At 40.7% G+C, this 18,173-nt stretch overlaps 1 pseudogene across 1 annotated transcript; it reads right to left on the bottom strand.

Annotated features, from left to right (window-relative positions):
* Positions 1 to 3,132: 3,132 nt before the first annotated feature.
* Positions 3,133 to 17,172, bottom strand: LOC118454870 (uncharacterized; annotated as a pseudogene). Its single transcript, XR_015717224.1, has 13 exons — positions 15,574 to 17,172; positions 15,198 to 15,458; positions 12,357 to 12,776; positions 11,867 to 12,257; positions 8,123 to 8,530; positions 6,618 to 7,032; positions 5,932 to 6,186; positions 5,599 to 5,847; positions 5,205 to 5,462; positions 3,933 to 4,235; positions 3,563 to 3,832; positions 3,346 to 3,429; positions 3,133 to 3,199 (listed from the first exon to the last, which is right to left on the bottom strand). The product of XR_015717224.1 is annotated as an uncharacterized LOC118454870 (transcript).
* Between the last annotated feature and the right edge of the window lie 1,001 nt (positions 17,173 to 18,173).

Genomic DNA, 18,173 nt, shown 5'->3' with positions numbered 1-18,173 from the left:
TCAGCCTCATCCTGTTAGATAAGGATATTAACTTTTTGGGTAAGTCAGGCTTTCTGATTCAGGGTTTGTGTATGCTCACCTGAAAGGTAGCATCTGTTCTCCTGTACGAAATTAACTGATTGAGCACTTCCTACTGCAAACACAGTAGTATAAAGAACATATAAATAAATAGTAAGATTTAACACTTGTGCTGCAAATACAACTGGGATTTAATCATCACATATAAAAAAGCAGGACAAGAAATCTATCAGCTCAGCTTAACACTATATTGTTGCTCAGTGCGATGTCAATACTGCTGTTTATTTCTGACATGACAGCTGCACATTACAGATCTGAAACTTTCAATTGCACACACCTAAACATTAAAGGTTACTCAGTGTGTTTATCTCTGGTATTCTCCCATAGCTTAATAAAGCAGTGTGAAAATCACTTCAAAGTGAATTTAATGTTATTTATTCACAGATATTTCTATAATCTAACATCATCAACCAAATACATGCAAATTCCTGTGACAATACCAAACACAGTTTGTGCTGCTCCAACTTTACAGCTGAGATTCATTTGTTTGTATTAGGTTCATATTTTTCATGATATAGTAAAATATGTCAGTAGAAACATGTGACGTTCTGTTGTGAATAAAATATGGGTTTAGCAGATTTGCAGATGATTGCATTCTGTTTTTATTATATTTTCCACAGCGTCAAAAGTTTTGTGGAAATGGGGTTGTACTATAAAACTGTAAAATTATTATAGATATATTTGTTTAATTTGGTAGAATTAAACATGATTTGAAATAATTTGATGATAGTCACTAAGGAAATGAAAAGGAAGAGATTTTGTCAACACTAACAGAAACTCTCATGGGACTAATGTCTAACAGTGGGTAAATGGACTGATCTAGCACTTTTCTAATCTCATGGGGCATCAGAGTGTTTTATACAACATGTCCCATTAACCACTGTTTATACAAGCACTTTTTTTCTATTTAAGTGCTTTCTATCTAACACTCACACACATGCAAACTCCAATAGATGCATCAAAGAGCGACTTGGTGTTAGTAGCTTGCCCAAGAATAATTGGCATCCAGACTGGAGCAGTCACCAACTTTCAGATTAATAGATGCCTGCGCTACCTCCTGGGCTAAATCCATGGAACAAGAAATATATGTGTGATGCATTAGTTGAGCCCACAGCTCACACAGAAACCAAACACACTGTACAAATGGGCATTTTTATGAACAGTCCATATTCCAAAAGGCTCAAAATTATTTGAACAACTGACCAAAAAGCAATTTCATGTGAATGTGAATAAGCCATAGTTAGCTATAGTTAACTCTAAAAGCCAAATCAACAGTCTGGTTCATTCTTAAAAAGAAGGACTGCCAGCTCAGCAAAAAGGCCTGAAAGATCACAGAAGACAGGAAAAGTGCATGATGACAAAATTATTTCCATGGTTAAGAAAAACATTTTCACAACATCTAACCCAACATCTCATCCAAGAGAGCACGTAAGCATCTCAAGGGAGGAATTAAAACAGCCTTTATACGTGTCCAGTGACTTTTGAGCCTGAAAATGGGACAATATGTATAAAAAATGGCTCTAAATCCTGAATAGTTAGTACAACATTTCTGTTAAAACCCTAGAATTCAAGCTAAAAGATGACATTTCAATTTCATAATAATTGCCTGAATTAAAATCCACTGAGACAAAACTACAAAAACTGTGTTGCTGTCCAGATGTGTGTGCATAGACTGAACTATAGATTATGATTTGAGGCGTGCTCAAATTATAATGTTAACAGACAACCCACTCTGCAGTGCTAAACAATATTAATCTCATTTAACCTGCTCAGTGCTGTGTGATGACATACTCTCTCTTAATATGTATATGATAATAAAACCACTCATTGTTGTTATATATTTATAATTCCCACATCAAAAAATGTAAGAGTTGTGTGAAATTTTAGTGCAATATTTTTTAAAGACAGACTTCAAGTTTTACATTTTTATAAACTGTTTACAGTCAAAATCACATTTTGTACATTTACATGATTAAAAATGATGTCTGTAAACTGATTTGATTTTCACATGTATTTCAGAAAATCTAAATATGCACCATGTTTTGCACCACACCTTTATTTCTTGCATTAGTTCATTTAAAATAAAGAAATGACACTCACTGGTATCTTTATTGTCATGCCACCTGACTGTAATGTTATTGCATGACTACTGTGAAAATCATTATGACATCTTTATGTTTTGACTAACATGCAGTCCAACATCAGTACTGTTACTGCAAAAGTAACAAAAATAAACAAAGTTGACTCACAACTTTAATGTAACTATTACAGCCTTGCTTTATTTTTTCACTATTCAAAAATAATTTAATCACGATAAAACAATCTGATGTGTAAACATTAGGATGACTGTTGCATAGCTTCAATCAGAGCTCCATAAAACAAAAATCTGCTGAACTTCAGAAAGAAAGTCTGAGATGTGCTCGTCTCTATACAAATACTGTTTTTAATAATGACATAATAAAGAAATACAATCCATCCATCCATCCATTCGCTTCCGCTTATCCTTTTCAGGGTCGCGGGGGGCGCTGGACCTATCCCAGCTGTCATAGGGCGAGAGGCGGGGTACACCCTGGACAGGTCGCCAGTCTGTCGCTGGGCCAACACACAGGGACAGACAACCATTCGCACTGTCATTTACTCGCACATTCACACTTAGTGGCAATTTGGATTATCCAATTAACCTATGCCCACAAGCTGCATGTCTTTGGACAGTGGGAGGAAGCCGGAGTACCCGGAGAGAACCCACACAAACACGGGGAGAACATGCAACCTCCACACAGAAAGACCCCGGCCTGATGGTGGAATTGAACTCAGGACCTTCTTGCTGTGCGGCAACAGTGCTAACCACCATGCCACCGTGCTGCCCATATAATAAAGAAATACAATAAAGCAAAATAAAACATTCTAAAGTAGCTATTAAAGCTTACTGAAACATTATTGCTGTTGTACATTACAGATTAGCAAGAAACAATTATGAGACCATAAAACCACAGCTCCCTGATGACGACGACGATGGTGATGATGATGATGATGATGATAATGGTGACGAGTGCTTCACCAGATCTCAAACTACTTGTGTTCCTTGAAGGCTGCTCTGTGAATGATGTTGTTGCTGTAGAGTCTAGAAAGAGACCAAAGCAGAGAGAGCAGACGTCACTCATTCACTCAGAACAACATGAATCCATGTGAGCTCAGACTGTGAATGATTCCTCTGAGAGTCTGAGGAGAAACTCCTTCACTGATGGAGACTGATTCATGTTGGCTCACCGCACACAGTCGATGGAGGGGTTGATGGAGAGCAGCTGCAGTAACACATCAGTCGAAGCATCAGTGATCTGATTGTGACTCAGACTGTAACACAAACACAACAAGTGGCTCTAAGTGATCGCTGCACATTATATTGCACATTATATTATTGTAGTGTGTGTGAACAGGCTGATGGTTATTGGTGCCTCCCAGAGAAGGATCAGTGTGTGACACTCACTCCAGGACTTGGACTTTGTGCAGATGTGTGATGAGAGGGAGCAGCAGCTGGTCAGTGAGCTGACAGTGACTGAGGTCCAGCTCTGTCAGCCCTTCACACGAGTCCAGCATCTGGACCAAAGCCCCACAGGCCCTCTGATCCAGCGTGCTGTGACTGAGATCCAGCTCTCCACCCAGGGCTCTACACAGGGACACCGCCCGCCTCACTGTGTCCCTCTCACTGTTCACAGGAACCAGAGACAGCAGCTGGAGGAGGACAGTTTTACTGACTCTAAACAGGACAAACAGAACAAAGAGAAACTGTCAGGATGCATCAACACCAGTGTGAACGAGCTTCTCTCTGGTTTAGACTCTTCTGTGGTCTTTCCCACCTGAGGCGGACCCTGTGGAGGACAGGAAACAGCAGGTCCAGCACGCTGTCCTCCACCTCACAGTCTCGCAGGTCGAGCCGTGTGTCCCGGCTGCTGTGTGTCAGGATGGTGGAGACGGTCCTGCAGTCATCAGCAGTCAGACTCAGAGGCTCAGGCTGATCCTCCTCTGGTAGCTCCACACAGGAGGAGCAGGACAGATCCAAGCTGTGCTGCAGAGTCCTCAGCAGGTCTGACGCTGCCTCCTGCTGGACGTCACAGGCAGCACAGCAGTGGATGAACCTCAGCAGCTGATTCCTGTCAACACTGCAAGGAAAAATACATGGAGACAGAAAAACTGAAATTATAGATGCTGTGAACAAACTGTTAGCTTGAAGAAAATGTGTTGATCTTTGAAACTAAAGGATTTTGAGAACAGCATCTATGAGCTAGCAGCAAATACATTATTGTAATTAGATGTTGGATTTATGCACTCTCATGTTATTAAATGAGTGACAAAGTCACACTGAGCCCAGTTTTACTGTTTGAGCTGATTGTGCATGTGGATGTTAACAGATAACAGCTTTAAATGAAAAAGGACTCAGTTTATCCAATAACTGTGTTTCCATAATTTACTGCAATATAATCAGATTAAAGGCATCATTTGTCAGCAGTGATGAAGAGTAAAAATCTCCTTTGTGTCCAGGACACCACAGAAACAGAGTGTGTTGCAAATTATTTTAATGGGTCCAATTAAAATGTGTCTGGAGGTTTATGAACTCCAGCCTTCAGCTTATTGTTTGAGCAACTGATAAAAGTAGCCAACAACACATTCATGTAATATTTCTAATTATAAAATTACTAATGATTAGTAAATATCATTCATTATTATTTGAAGGCAAATTTAATTAATGATCAATTAATACAGTAAAGTTCTACTGTGTAACTTTTATTATCTGTAGTTAACATGACATGTTTTATTTATTTCTAGGTAAAGTACATTTACATCACGTTCACTCTGCCTACTGCTGTTTTTTTACTTTAAAGACTTTAAAAGTTTCCTTCTACTTTCTTGTTCAGCTGTTCAGAAAATCTTTTCCACGCAGTAAAAGTAAAATGTTAGTTTATAAAACAGTGCACTGTTATTATGTTATTATGATAAAATTTATTTTAAAAAAGTAAAAAATAAATTAGGTAAAGAAACGCAGTCCTCCATGGCAGCAGCTAAATGAAGTCCAGTGTGTTGTTCAGCTCTCACACAGGTGCAGCACAGAGAAACGAGCTCTAATATCTGACCTGAGATGAGAAACTTTGTCCAGCATGAAGAGGATGGACTCTACTCCCTCTGCTGGTATGGAGGTCCACAGGAGGTTCAGTTTGACTCCGTCTCCGTGTTTGAGGATGAAGATCAGAGCAGTACAGTCCACTGAGTCCAGCTCTCTGCAGCTCAGGTTGATCACATGACCAAATGACCTCAGTAAACTGGGTACAGCATGACTGTCATGAGCTCTGTAGAGCTCTCTGATGGAGCTCATCACAAAGCTGGGACTGGGCCTGAAAACAAACAGTTTATTTCCAACTTTGTTTAAAGGATCCATAAACTGCTGATTAAAGATGAGACAGCATTTCAAATCGTCCCGATTAAACAGCAGAAACTGTGTTTGGTAAAAGATCAAACTACATTCAGCACCTTTTAAACACAATCCTGTCCAGAAAGGGAAGCAGACGTGTGGTTTCCTCCTGTAAGAAGAGGTTCTTCCTCAGGTTCACAGTGATGGTCTGAGCTGACGACTCCTGCAGCAGATAGTGAAGAAGCTCCCAGTTCAGACAGCAGGAGGTCAGGTCTCCACCAACCTTACTCAAGAAGGACAACGTCAAGTCCTTGTCCTGGATTTCATGGAGGAGACACAGAAGCTGCTGGAAGCTCTCTTCACTCAGTCTGCAGAGATCATAAATATAAAATAAGATTTAATGTAAAATTCTACATTTTATTTGGCCTGTGATGTTCAGGAAAGACATTTACTTGACTGTTAGAGGACCATCATGGAGCAGCAGTGTAATCAGACCCTGAGCAGGGATGCAGGTCTCAGTCAGGTCTAACCGTCCGACTGTCCAGTATCTCAGCAGGGAAGCCAAACTACTGACAGCCCTCAACAATACTCTCTGTGATGGTCGGGCTTTCTTAGGCACAAGAGAAAGCTCTTCCACAGCCAGCGGACAGACCACTCTGCCTCTTCTTACCCACTGAAACAGGAGCAAGGACATGTCGATGGAAAGCCTGAAGATCACAGAGACAAAAGAGCAGAAATGATGAACACCAAGAACCAAAGATTCAAAGTGAACAGCAGATAAATGGTGTTAGAAGAACAAGAGAGTCATGATTTCACTTCCTGCCTCAGACTGTGTAGTTGTGTTGTCATCTTGCTGGGTGTGAGGATGAGATCCACTTTAGAGCCACACAGTTTGAGAACTCTCCCCACAGACCAGCAGCTTTTCCTGTGTAACTCTCCTGTTAACAGCAGCTGGAACCCCAGGAGCTGCAGCAGAGACTCCAGCTGCTGGGCCTCCTCTCTGGATCTTACAGACATGGATGTACACACTCTCTGGAAGAAGTCTGGATCACAGCTGAAACACAGTAAAGATGAACTCAGAGAACATGCTGGAAAAATTCTGCAAATGAAAATATTGCTTAACATCTGTCTTATTTACCTGAGCTGTGAGATATAAGGCAGACACTGCAGGAAACTCCTCACTTCACTCTCTTCATGTGAGCAGCCTGTCAGCTCCACTTGTTTCTTCTCTGGTTGGAGTTTCAGCACTTCCAGGAGGATGGAGGTCTTTCTCTCTGAGAGGTTTATGGACCAGACTGCAGGAGCTGAAAAAACTGACTGTAATGATGGAAGGACACTCAAGCCTGTTTTAGTCTCACAGTCCTTCACGTCAGAGCACATCAAGGAGGAGATGGCAACGATATTTCTCCAAATCATCATCAATGGCAACAAAAGGGAATTTATCAAATCTGCACACTGATGATAAAAGCTCCAGTATCTTCTCTCCTGTCTGCTGTTCTCTCTCTGCTGCTGCACAGAACAGATTAACAAAGAACCTCGTTCTGTCTTCAACACTGTTGTTTGTTGGATCTGACCTCCAAAAATCAACACTGTAACAATAAGAAGGTAACATTTAGTGATGATTTGATGTGAGCTGCATAAAAACAAACACACACTACTGATGGACTCCATCTCGTCCTTCCTGTACATAATGAAGCTCCATGTTAAACACATCTTCCATCAGAGCAGCTGAACACTGTTTTACACTCTTACAACACAAACACTCATCCTGCTCTAACACATCTGCTACATCTGCAGGTGGACACACAAAGTGATGAAGACTCTCTGCTGTCTGAAATCTTCATCTGCTGCTCACTATAGAGCTGCTACCATCATCATCATCATCATGCTCAGTAAAGAGATTATTCACTTGATTTCCCTGTATTGTACTTGTGGAAGTTCTGATAAAATAGGTCTCTTTTTATCAGTACAACAGATGGTTTACAAGTTAAATAATCATATTTTAAAGGCATTGTGATATTTAACAGCCACAAACAGTTTGAACTTTGACTTTAAACATTTGATGTCACGTTGTTGTTGTTTTAAGAGCAGCTTTAAACAGGACTGACTTGTTAGCACTGAGCTACGTTCTTCTTCTTCTTCACATCATTTCATGATTCTGCTGCAGGTCAAACATGCAAGTTTCCATCAAACACATGTGTGCACTCCAACACTCTCCTCTCTGCTGCATGAGCTCAGTCACATGCTCACCTTCATTCACACAACTTACATCAACTTATTGAATTTAACATGAAATCAATTCATTTCTTCACCTATCAAATCTAAATCAAATTCAACCTTTTTGATGAGAAACTTCTTTACTTTGGATCCTGTTTCATCTGAGAGTTATAGAAAATATGAAACTTCATAGCAACAAACAGCTGAACAAGTCAGTGAAACACAGTGGTGCACTGAGCACGTTTCCCTCTGAAATATGACAGAGTCTGAATACATTTACAATATGATCCATGTAGATAAAGTCACAAATATGAAGCTGATGACAAACAAACAGCACAAGACAAAATCATCACTTTACCATTTATGGAGCTTCAAATATTTCCATCATTTCTTGTCACAGCACATCTTTTCTTACAGATATTTGACTCATGTGAAGAACATTTCATTTACCTGAGCTGTGAGATATAAGGCAGACACTGCAGGAAACTCCTCACTTCACTCTCTTCTGTGAGCAGCCTGTCAGCTTCACTTGTTTCTTCTCTGGTTGGAGTTTCAGCACTTCCATGAGGATGGAGGTCTTTCTCTCTGAGAGGTTTATGAACCAGACTGCAGGAGCTGACTGGAAAACTGACTGTAATGATGGAAGGACACTCAAGCCTGTTTTAGTCTCATAAGAGTACAGATCCATGAGGAAGTCACACTGTTTCTCTTTCAGAGGACTGTTTTTGTATCTGGACACTGATGATAACAGCTCCAGTATCTTCTCTCTCTGCTGCTGCACAGAACAGATTCACAAAGAACCTGATTTCTTCATCTGGATCCTCAAAATCAACACTGGAACAATAAGAAGGAATCATTTAGTGATGATTAGATGTCAGCTGCATTAAAACATATATAAAGCAAAGCATATTGCTTTGCAAGTCAGCAAAGCAATAAATTGAGCAGAGGATCAAATAATTATTTCCCGCGCTGTAAAAAGTTAGAATACTCTGTGTGAGAATAGCTGTGATAGTGTTGTATCAATTCATTTATTTCAGAGTATTTTGAGAGTTGTCCATGTGTGTCCTGTATATAATCAAAGTCCATTTAAAGCCATCAGAGCAGCTGAACATTTTTTTTAGACTGTTCCTGACTCACAACACAAACATTAATCCTGTGTGTGAAATCACTGCGTGCTGAACTGTAACTGTCATTTTATTTGCTGTCTGACTTTAGACAGTAAAACACTAAATATCAACAATATAGAAACACACGGAGGGGAACAACAACATCTACACTTCATATCTTGTACAACAGCAGCTTCACCTGCTGGTCACAACACACACGTGGAAATCACATATTTACTAACATTTGCTGAGACATTAATTAATTTAAATTTTGATTCATTTACTTTTGAAAGTTTGCAAAATTATATTACATTAATATTTTCTGCAGCCAAAGAAGAGTCTTAAACACAAAGTGGATCATGTTGAGCCTCCTGTCAGAGTGTTTAGTTTCACCAAACCAGCTCTCTTTGTACCTGGCTATATCACCATGGTAACAGATGCTGAACACACAGCGTGGTTTAGATCAGGTTATGTTCAGAGTGTCAGATTAAAATCAGCTGTAAGTGCCACATTTTCTCTGATTCTTGTATTTCCAGTCTGCTCTGAGTGTGATGTAGAGTCTCTGCTGAATCAGTACGTGTTATATATACAACCTGTTGATCTGTATCAGTCTGACTAACAGCACTGAATGAAGCCCAGCTGTAAAGTTACAGCAGCACAGTCTGTGTGTCACATGGTCACACAAGTTTACATGTATTCAGCTGCTGATGCAGTGTGAAACAGATGTGGAGCCTAATCTGCTGTTTAGCCCATTTATCACAGAGAAGATCCCACCAATAACATGAACTTCACTTTGATGTGATGACAAACTAAAGAGGTTTCCTCGTCTCCCTCATCAGATTGTGTGTCAGACCTGAATGCAGCGAGTAACCTTTAATGTTTAAATGGATCAAGGTTAAAGTCTCACAGCTCTAATGTGAAGCTGTCAGCTTACAAATAAACTGCAGCACAGAGCGCTCAAACACATATATTCATTCATTCATTCACTTCATCATAGAGCTTCATCATCCATTCATGTGATCATGTTTCTTACTGATGAAGGCAGCATTCGATTGGTCCATTTAGTGTAGAAGAAGAGAGAAATAACAAATCAAACTCCTCCTTTTATGTGAGTGTGGACAGAGACTGAAGCTGAGTGAACACAAAGTTTTGAGCCCACATTGTGACAGCTGTTATCTCTGACTGCAGCTTTAGGTTTCATCAAGCCAGCGAACACAAAGAAAGCCTGGTTATGATGAACCTGCTTCATAGTTCAGCCCTCTGTGCAGCAACAGACGCTTGATCCTATTTTATCTTAAAGTTGATGTGACATGTTCTTCTTCTTTTAACATGGCTGTGTTATTGTTACTGTTTGATTCTTACTAAACATCATTTCATTATTGTCACACAGACAGAAGACTGTCACATGTTTCAAAGTGGAAACTGATTGATTTAGTAAGTCAGACAGTGAAGCTTCAAAAACAGCTCAGCTCTTTCATTTGACGGGACTCACGGGACTAAAAACTCAAGTGAGTGTTAACAACAAGTCAGTAAGAAGAAGAAAACATTGAACCCTGATCTTTAGTGAATTTACAACATTTGTGTGAAATGAAGGATCAATTCAATTCAATTCAATTTTATTTATATAGCGCCAAATCACAACAAAAGTCGCCTCAAGGCGCTTCATAGATACAGAGAAAAACCCAACAATCATATGACCCCCTATGAGCAAGCACTTTGGCGACAGTGGGAAGGAAAAACTCCCTTTTAACAGGAAGAAACCTCCGGCAGAACCAGGCTCAGGGAGGGGCGGCCATCTGCTGCGACCGGTTGGGATGAGAGAAGGAAGACAGGATAAAAGACATGCTGTGGAAGAGAGACAGAGATTAATAACAGATATGATTCAATGCAGAGAGGTCTGTTAATACATAGTGAGCGAGAAAGGTGACTGGAAAGGAAAAACTCAATGCATCATGGGAATCCCCCGGCAGCCTACATCTATTGCAGCATAACTAAGGGAGGATTCAGGGTCACCTGGTCCAGCCCTAACTATATGCTTTAGCAAAAAGGAAAGTTTTAAGCCTAATCTTAAAAGTAGAGATAGTGTCTGTCTCCCGAATCCAAACTGGAAGCTGGTTCCACAGAAGAGGGGCCTGAAAACTGAAGGCTCTCCCTCCCATTCTACTTTTAAATACTCTAGGAACAACAAGTAGGCCTGCAGAGCGGGAGCGAAGTGCTCTAATAGGGTGATATGGTACTACAAGGTCATTAAGATAAGATGGGGCCTGATTATTTAAGACCTTGTATGTGAGGAGCAGGATTTTGAATTCAATTCTGGATTTAACAGGAAGCCAATGAAGGGAAGCCAATACAGGAGAAATATGCTCTCTCTTTCTAGTCCCTGTCAGTACTCTTGCTGCAGCATTTTGGATTAACTGAAGGCTTTTCAGTGAGTTTTTTGGACATCCTGATAGTAATGAATTGCAGTAGTCCAGCCTGGAAGTAATAAATGCATGAACTAGTTTTTCAGCGTCACTCTGAGACAGGATATTTCTAATTTTAGAGATGTTGCGCAGATGGAAGAACGCAGTCTTACATATTTGTTTAAAATGTGCGTTGAAGGACATATCCTGGTCAAAAATGACTCCAAGGTTCCTCACAGTGTTACTGGAGGCCAAGGTAATGCCATCCAGAGTAAGAATCTGGTTAGATACCATATTTCTAAGCTTTTCAGCGCCGAGTACAATGACCTCAGTTTTATCTGAGTTAAGAAGCAGAAAGTTAGTGGCCATCCAAGTCTTTATGTCTTTAAGACATTCCTGCAGTTTAACTAATTGGTGTGTGTTATCTGGCTTCATGGACAGATAGAGCTGGGTGTCATCTGCATAGCAGTGTAAATGTATGCTATGTCTTTTAATGATGCTGCCTAAGGGAATCAATGTGGATAAAACTAATGTGGCACTATAAAACTGATAGCAGAGAAATATTATATTAAAAATCCTAGAACGGAAAATATTTTCACTGTTGATTTCAGTAAGCATCTCATCTTGTGTCGATTTAATCATGTGAAGAACATTTCATTTACCTGAGCTGTGAGATATAAGGCAGACACTGCAGGAAACTCCTCACTTCACTCTCTTCATGTGAGCAGCCTGTCAGCTCCACTTGTTTCTTCTCTGGTTGGAGTTTCAGCACTTCCAGGAGGATGGAGGTCTTTCTCTCTGAGAGGTTTATGGACCAGACTGCAGGAGCTGACTGGAAAACTGACTGTAATGATGGAAGGACACTCAAGCCTGTTTTAGTCTCATAAGAGTACACATCCAGCAGGAAATCACACCATAGCTCTTTAAGAAGGAATCCTTTGTATTTGTACACTGATGATAACAGCTCCAGTATCTTCTCTGCTGTCTGCTGCACAGAACAGATTCACAAAGAACCTGATTTCCTCTGAATGTTCTGATAACTGAGGAACGACACTGAAATCATATGGAAAATAAATATGCACAATATTGATGAAGGCACACAATAATTAGATTGAACAGCTGCTAATAAAAATAGATATCTAACACATGTACCTGAGCTGTGAGATATAAGGCAGACACTGCAGGAAACTCCTCACTTCACTCTTTTCATGTGAGCAGCCTGTCAGCTCCACTTGTTTCTTCTCTGGTTGGAGTTTCAGCACTTCCAGGAGGATGGAGGTCTTTCTCTCTGAGAGGTTTATGGACCAGACTGCAGGAGCTGACTGGAAAAATGGCTTCAAAGCCATTTTAAAGTCACTTGAAAACTCTTTCACGTGTTCAAACAAATCAAGAAAGATGTTGTCTATGTCCGTTTTAACTGGAAACAATAGGAGGAGCCACTTCAGTATATGTTTGTTTTTTTCTTTATATTGAATTGCTGCTTTCAGGCATAAATCCATGAATAGCCTCTCCTGCTCCCTCTCCAGTGTCCCATGGTATTTCTCCTGCCTCCATGAAACTGGACCTCTGAAGCTGAAAAACAAAATTTCAGATTGCTGTTAAACTTGATTTGATCAAACTTTAAGCACCCAATGTATAGCAGGGAGTAGACACAGGGTCAGTGTCATGCTGTAATACAAAAGGGGAAAAAACTTATTATAAAAAAACTTATTATAAATTTAGAATGCCCATGCTTGTACAAACCCAATTCTGAGACAGCTATGATACTGTGTTACATATAAATACAAATGTTAAAGTTAAAAGTTAAAATTAGCTACCTGTTAAAACATGGTATTGAAAATAAACAGCAGAAAATAGCCACCCCTGAGGGTTTTTTTTTGTGTGTTTATGGTTGTAATTGTTGACCCTGGAGTTGCCCACCCCTGCTTTAAACCCTAATCTGTCATTCAAACATTCTTGTTGGATTATGGTAGTTTCAGGTATTAAAATGCTATTACATCCGGACATAAGAGGACGCATAGCATAGTTAGTAAATATGCTGAGCGGTGATGCGGGGTCATCCAACACCAGCTCCAGGGAGGAGCATATGGCAGCGTGCTCCACGGAAGATTTTTCTATTGGAGCAGTCTTGAGATGACAACCTACGCTCAGCCTTCGACCAAGTGATAAGAAACGATGGTCGGTGTATTCACAATGGTCAGCCCTGAAGCGGTGCTGGGATTTTCTCCCTTTCAGTTATTGTTCAGCAGGAAACTGTGGTTGGCGCTCAACCTTATTAAAGAAAACTGGGGTTCCAAGCCCGGCTGAAAACGAGATTCAATACGCCCTGGACCTGAGAGCAAAGCTACAAGCGTTGGATAGGTTATCAGGGGAGGATTTAGTTCAGGCCAAGGAACAACACCAGCACCTGTACAACAGACCCAGGCAATTTCTACTGGGAGATAAAGTGCTGTATTACTCCCGTCTTCTAGCTCAAAGCTACTTGCCAAGTGGCAAGGGCCCTTCGTGGTCACATGGCAAGTGTGGGACGTGGACTACAAGGTGGCATGGTCAGACAGGGGCGGAACCACACAGATCTATCACCTCAATCTCCTTAAAGCATAGATAGGGGCTGAAACCGTTGCTCTTGTGAGCCTGGTTAAGGAAAGAGATGAATTGGGGCTGGAGGTGCCAAATTCCACCATTCCCACCTCCCTCCATTGTGATAACCATCTCACACAGGCCCAGAGAGCAGCGGTTAACACCCATTTCAACAGCGGTTTGTGGATGTGTTGTCTCCTCTGCCTGGCCATATAAATCTCATGGAGCATCACTTTGAAATGCAGCCTGGCGTGACGGTGCATTCACAGTCCTACAGGTTATCTGACCACAAAAGACAGACTGTTCAAAAGGAATTGGCAAAAATGCTAAAGATGGCATCAACAGAAGAAAGGTAGGTCTATACAGTTCTGTGTGGACTATTTCAAGGTGAATCAGGTGTCAGAGATTGATGCTTATCCCATGCCTCGGGTCGATGAGCTCCTGGACCGGTTAGGCAGTGCTCGCTTTTTTTTTGCTTTTTTACTTAATTGGATTTAACCAAGGGCTACTTGCACATTACCTTATCTTATTTGAAGCCCTGACCACTTTCCAGCACCTTATGGACCGGGTACTGTGTTTAAAAGCTTCATATGCTGCCGCTTACATGGATGATGTCATTATCCATAGCAACAACTGGGCAGAGCACGTGCAGCGGGTGGCCATGGTGCTGGAGTCCCAGAGGCAGGCGGGGCTCACGGGGAACCAGAAGAAGTGCACTGTTGGACAGAGGGAGGTACAGTATTTGGGGTACCACGTGGGAGTTGGGCAGGTGCATCCTCAGATGGATAAAACAACAGCAATTGCCCGCATCCCAAGACAAAAACGCAGGTGAGGCAGTTCTTGGGACTGGCCAATTACTACCACCGGTTTGTGCCCGGCTTTGCGAAGCTGACCAACACCTTGACCAATCTCACCCGAAAAGGTGCTTTGGATCTGGTCCAGTGGAGGAAGCAGTGCCGGGCGGCATTTGTGTGGGTGAAAGAAGCTTTCTGTGGGAAACCCCTGCTCCACACACCTAACTTCTCCCTTCTTTTTATTCTGCAGACAAGCACCTTGAACAGAGGGCTTGGGAGTGTTTTAACCCGGGAAGTAAGAGTCAACCACCCCATCATGTACATCAGCCGGAAACTTTAAGAGCAGGAGGCCAGGGACAGCACCATGGAAAAGGACTGCCTGGTAATTCAGTGGGCAGTAGACTCCCGTCATTATTACCTCCTGGGCTTTAAGGTTACACCATTATTTCTTAAAGAAGCAAAACAGTAATAAAAAAAATGGAAGTTACATTGTCAGTACATTAGATATTGATATAAATTATTTAGTTCTGTAACAAGTATTAAAATAGTTGAAAACAAGTCAAACTCTATTTTTTTCCATTTTAACAGTCATAATTATTTGAAAGCAAAAGCTACATACCTGAGTGAGCTGATGAACGGCAAAGCCTTTAACAGAGACTCACACTGACTGTGACAGGCAGGAGTTTCCTTGTCCCAGTAGAGGCAGACATTAACCTTTGTATGCATCCTCTGCATGACTTCCACAGCACTTTCAAAAAGCTTCTTTTCACCATCAACTAGAAGGTGAAGGTTTCCATCTAGGCTGAGTAACCTTACAAAGTCCATCTGCTCTTCATTGATAAGAAAAATCTCCCAAAGCTGTCGAGGCAGAGGGCCAGACCTACAATTGAAAAAGAGACCATTACCTCAGAGTAAAACTAACGAAGAATATGCGTCTCATTAAAGGATCTAACCTAAGCAGTAATATAAGCCTAAAAGCGCATGTTCATTCTTACCACTGAACATTTTTAAAGCATTCAAACAGCTGTCTCATTCCTTGTTCTGATATCACAACATCCTCGAGGTTCAGACATATTTTCTTTTTCTCTGACTGAGTGACCACATAGGCCACAGCACAGCAAGGGTAAGGATCCACACTCACTCCACTGAGGTCAAGATGGTAGTCCAGTTTGTCTAGAAAGTAGATGCACGCTTCAGGACTCTGGGACTCATACAAGCACTGACATAAGAACAGTATGTCAACATGGAGACCACTGTCCTCAGTATCAGCCTCTTCTTGCTCACACATGAGGAAGAAATGTGTTTATCAGCTCCTTGAAGAACCAGTTAGATGTATTCTTCAGGTCCTGATCTGGAATCAGATGCTTCATCAAACTTGGGCTCTTCTCATTCAACAGTCAACACATGAAGGGGATCAGATGTTTCATGTGTTTCTTCTCCTCTGTGAGGCACTGCTGAAAAACATCTCTGATTTTATCAGGATTCGTCAGGAGCCACAGTGCTGCAAAAAACTCCTGCACTGTGTAATGGAGAAATGCATATGTGGTTATTGTTTCAGTCGGGGCCTCCTTGATGAGAAGTGGTTTCAGGAAGGACAGGACACAGCTGTCTTTGCAGGGCAGGTCTGTCAAGTTCACAGATTTTTGTTGAGTTGCAAGAAAAGCAGCTTCAGCCAGAGACAGAACTTTTTCTTTCTTGGTGCTGATGAACAAATTTAGATCTTTGTTCTTTGTTTTGCTGTTTATCTGAAAGCAGAATCGAACAATATTGATGTAGATCTCAGTTACTGTACATGGCTGTGGAAAGTCATCTGAGTTAAAGCAAGCAGCCACCATCAGTGCATACATGGGAACATGACAAAGAGTTACCAACTCCAAGTTACTCAAAACCTTCTTCTGATCTTCACCAAGTGTTGCAGATAAGTATGTTTTTATAGTCTGCTCACTAAAGCTTTTCACCTCCACTCTGTCAAAGTCCCCAGAAAGGAAGTCTTCATCCTCATCATCTGGTCTGCATGTTATGATGATCTTTGCAAGAGGAAGTAGTTTCTTTGTTAAAACTTTCTTGACCACCTGTGAGGAGAGATCTGTGATCCCATCAAAGATTATTATGACATTGTCAGAGTGTGTCTTTATATCCTGTAAGACCTCATCTTTGCCTTCATCAGGTTCAGAGAACACACCAAAAAGAAGTTCCTCTAAGTTTTTGTCCCTTATGATGTCAGATATTTCCCTCATGTCAAAGTAAAACATGTAATCAAGCTCTTTGCTTTCTCTTTCTGCCCAGAGTCTCAACATTTCATGAGTCAGTGCTGTCTTTCCAATTCCAGGTTTTCCAACCAAGAGAATGTTTTTATCTGTTTCCAGCAGCTCACTGGGGGAAATGTCTGGTTTCTCCTCAGGAATGTATTTTCTCATCTTTTTAGGGCGACTCAGCTTGCTTTTCTTTTTCTTCACTTTCTTTATTTTAGACGGAGAAACACTTTCGTCTGTGTCTAATACAAGTGTTGTGTACGACAGATCAGGCTTCTTGTTTCCTCCAAACAGCTTTTTACTTTCTCCCCAAAACTTATTTGACATCTATTTTGCATTTGACTTTAACTTTTCCTGATATCTGTGGCATGGCCTTGGTCCTGAAAACAGTGAGAAAACAAAGTGACTTTGAATCAAATGTAGTTTTCTTACAAAATAATGGATACATATTTATACCAGCATATTAAAGCACATTTTATAGAATCAGTACATCAAAGATAACAAATAAAATGAAATGTAACAAATATTTAATCTGGATCTTTGCTTCAGAATACCTTGTAAGTAGTTTGCATTCGTTTCGGTGTCTTCCTTGAAGGAAAAGCAGCTGATCCAATGATGCAGGTCAAATGTCTTGGTGCCAGGATGAAGAGGATGTCTCACTAAAGTCCTCTTCCTTGTCATGTCAATAATTTTGAGGAACTCATAGCAGGCTTTTTCCCCTTTGTTTGTGACTGAGTCCAGTATTTTTCTGGTTTTGTCGTAGTCGTCCTTCTCTGCCTGTATTTTACTGACCTCTTCATCACAGAGAACTCCTCGCTGATATAAGTTCTCTAAAATCACAGTTAGATTCTTTAATTCTCCCACAAGGTGGCGTCTTGCACTTCTGATATAACCTTCAGCAGACTGTGATGTACAGGCCATGTTTCACGGCTTCTGTGTGTCCTGCACACTGAAACAGCTTCACTCATCTAGAGAACAGGATACCAGGTTAGAAATGTTGGAAATAATTAACACACCTCTGATGTATTTGAGATAACTAACACAGAATAAAACTGAACTAAATACTGTATATGGGAATGTAAAATAAATTAATAAACACATGCATAACATATAAATAAATCAATATAAACAATAAATAAATTGGGGAGACAGTTGTTTTGGGGGGTTTTTGGTTTTTAATCAACCTGTCCTGTCTGGCAGCTTCAGTAAAAAGAATCATGTTGTAAATGCCCTGTCCTTTTTGCTTTATTTTATTTTATTTTATTTTATTTTATATGTGTAGTGTGACGATGCCAGAGTTAACAGGCTCAATATAAAAAACTATTTAAAGACAAAAAAGGGGA

Source organism: Neolamprologus brichardi, chromosome 23, assembly GCF_056152115.1.
Source record: "Neolamprologus brichardi isolate AB-2024 chromosome 23, ASM5615211v1, whole genome shotgun sequence".
NCBI classification, from domain to species: domain Eukaryota; kingdom Metazoa; phylum Chordata; class Actinopteri; order Cichliformes; family Cichlidae; genus Neolamprologus; species Neolamprologus brichardi.
Note: the sequence above shows the minus strand (reverse complement) of the source record. Positions and strands in the feature narration are given on the sequence as shown.